The 2671-nt window shown below is 61.8% G+C and overlaps 1 pseudogene; it reads right to left on the reverse strand.

The window, feature by feature from the left end:
• Positions 1-469: 469 nt before the first annotated feature.
• LOC123394049 lies at positions 470-2204 on the reverse strand (annotated as a pseudogene).
• Between the last annotated feature and the right edge of the window lie 467 nt (positions 2205-2671).

The following is a 2671-nucleotide window of genomic DNA, read 5'->3' on the forward strand; positions in this document are numbered from 1 at the left end:
ATTCTGCCCCATTTCCCCAACTCCCACAGGCCTGGCTCCTAGCCTTTCTTCCACGAACCTCAGGCCTGCTTCTTGGTCTGTAAGCAGGCAGTCCAGGAACTGAGGGCTCCTATCCAGCCTCAGGGGCCCATTCAGAAGGCCTGCCTTCTGGCCAGGTCGCATAGAGGCTGAGCCCCGACACACCAGCTCCATCCTGAGGTCTGGTTCTGGTTGAAGCCCCAGGGGCTCATACAATGCCTGGGTGCGCTGGGCAGGAGCCTCGCTTTTCAGCAGCCAGCAGAGGAGTCCTAAGGAAAGGGAGCCGAGGCTCAGAACAAGCAGCCTGGATTCTCGTTCCCTTGGGCCTCTTGCCATCTGTGTCACCCTGGGCAAGGCACGTCGCCTGTCTGGGTGTCCGTGTCATCTGTGAAATGGGGGTGAGAACTCCTGCCCTGATGATCTAACCAGGGTGCTGTGAGAATGAAATGAGTAGTCAGGACAGGGTGTTCAAAGGCTGAAACTCATTCTGCAGATTGAAGAGCTGGTCGTCGTCAGTAGTGGCTGGGGACAGCGAGGGTGAAGTGTCCTGTTTGATTCTAAGGGCAGTGTCTGAGGCTAGACTGGTCTTAGCCCGATGTGGTTGGAAGCCAGTGAACTCTCATCCACCACCCTGCAGACCGGGGGGTGGGCGCTCTGCCTCCCCCTCCCTTCCCTGTCCCTCCTACAGCCTGCCTGTTCTTGCTTTAGTCTGCCTGCCTTCTGGGGACTAGCTCTGGGACTGCTGGGTTTCCACTTTCTCCATTAACTGCAAAGCCATGCAAAACAACACAAAAGGTAGTGGGAGGTTGGGAGACACAGCTGGGGATGAGGATGGGGAGTGGGGCTGAGTGGGGGTGACCTGAACAAAGACACCCTGGCCTTTGAAGCCTCGGGAAGGTAGGAGACCTGGCAGGACAGAGGTATAAATAGAGATGCAAACTTACACGGAACACGAAGTTCCCTCCGGATGGAGGAGGTTGGTGGGGGGGTGGGTGGTCTGGGTACCAGCAGGGCCTCTGAGAACTGGGGAGCTCCTTAGATTTCCAGAGGGATGGGAGGCTCCCAGCTTCTGCCTTCCCTCCCCCACCCCCCACCCCCCACCTTTCACATTTCTTGGAATTTGCGGGGCGCGGATGTCTGGAGACATCCTCAGAGCCCGGGCTCCTGCCAGCTGGTGCGCGAGCAGGCACAGTTGGAGATGGGGGTACCGGGGGGAGGGTGTGAGGGGTGTGGGGAGAATCCCATGGGGCCTCCTCCCGCCCCCCGCCCCCCGCCACTCCCAGGTGCTCCAGGCCCCCGCGGGGGCGTTCACACGGAGCTCCTGCGCTTCATGAGGCCGCGGAAGGTGGACAGGCTGTGCAGGCCCGTGGACACGGAGCTGATGGCCGAGCGCTGCGCCCCGCTGCACAGGCAGCGGTTGTGAGGGGCGTGTCGCTGTAGCGGCCCCGCCCCTCCGGGCGACGAGTGGCTCTGCTCGACGCACGTGTCGGACGTGGAGAGGTCCCGCGGGTGATGATCATGGGGATGGAGTACTGCAGCTTCTCGCGGCTCTTGTACCAGAGGCACGAGCACATGGACTGGAAGTGCAGCACCTCGGCGTACACGTTGCGGAAGCCGCCGCCGCCACCCCCGGCCGCGGCCGTGGATGAGGCGGTGTCGGTGGTGTGCGCGCTGCCGCCCGCGCCGCCGCCCCCCGCCCCCGCCGCCCCCGGCCGCCCGCCTGCCCCGTTGCCCGTTGCGCGTGAGCAGCGCGCGGTGCTCCGCGTCGCGCTTACTCGTCCTCGGCGTTCATGGTCATGAAGCGCAGCACCACGAGGTTGAGGAAGGCGCCGATGACCGTGAGGCCCGTGAGGATGTACACGAAGCTGAAGGCCACGTACTGCGGCTGTGTCTGCAGCGCCTGGTCCTTCTGCAGCGCCACGTAGTCGCCGAAGCCGATGGTGGTGAGCGTGATGAAGCAGTAGTAGTAGTAGGCCTGGAAGAAGGTCCAGTGCTCGTAGTAGGAGAAGGCGGCGGCGCCGATGCACAGCGTGCTGATGCAGGAGAAGAAGCCGATGAGCACCATGTTGGCCATGGACACGTCGGCGCGCCGCATGCCCAGCCCCCTCTTGGCGCGGTGCAGCAGGTACTTCACGAAGGTGTTTGATGCGCTCGCCCAGGCTCTGGAACATGACGAGTGTGAGCGGGATGGCCCAGCAGTGCGTAGTTTAGAACATGCAGAACACCTTGCCGCCATCGGTGCTGGGCGCCGCGTGGCCATAGCCTGGGGGAGGGTAGGGGAAGAGGAGAGAAAGCACTGCGCTGCGGGGCTGCTCTTCCAGAAAGCCTGCCCCCCTCCCTGAGATCTCTGCCCCTCCACATCCCCGGCTTTGCAGATTGAGACCTCTCCTTCCAGCAAGAGAGAAGACAGCACACACTTAGAGTGCATCCTTGACCCGGTATGCTCTTGGTAGGGTACGGTAGGAAGGAAGAAGGAAACAGGCAGGGTTAAGTGCCTTTTCCAAGGTCACAGCCTTTGGAAGTAGAGCAGCCCACTTTTGAACTAGAGTCTGTTTGGCTTCAAAGACCTAGCTTTGCTAAATCTAGAGAAGGAGAGGACACATAGAGCTGAGGGAGGCAGCAGGGAGAATGTGAAGGGTGCCGGCAGGTCATT

This window comes from Mustela putorius, unplaced genomic scaffold, assembly GCF_011764305.1.
Source record: "Mustela putorius furo isolate JIRA1106 unplaced genomic scaffold, ASM1176430v1.1 tig00001161_pilon_pilon_pilon, whole genome shotgun sequence".
NCBI classification, from domain to species: Eukaryota; Metazoa; Chordata; class Mammalia; order Carnivora; family Mustelidae; genus Mustela; species Mustela putorius.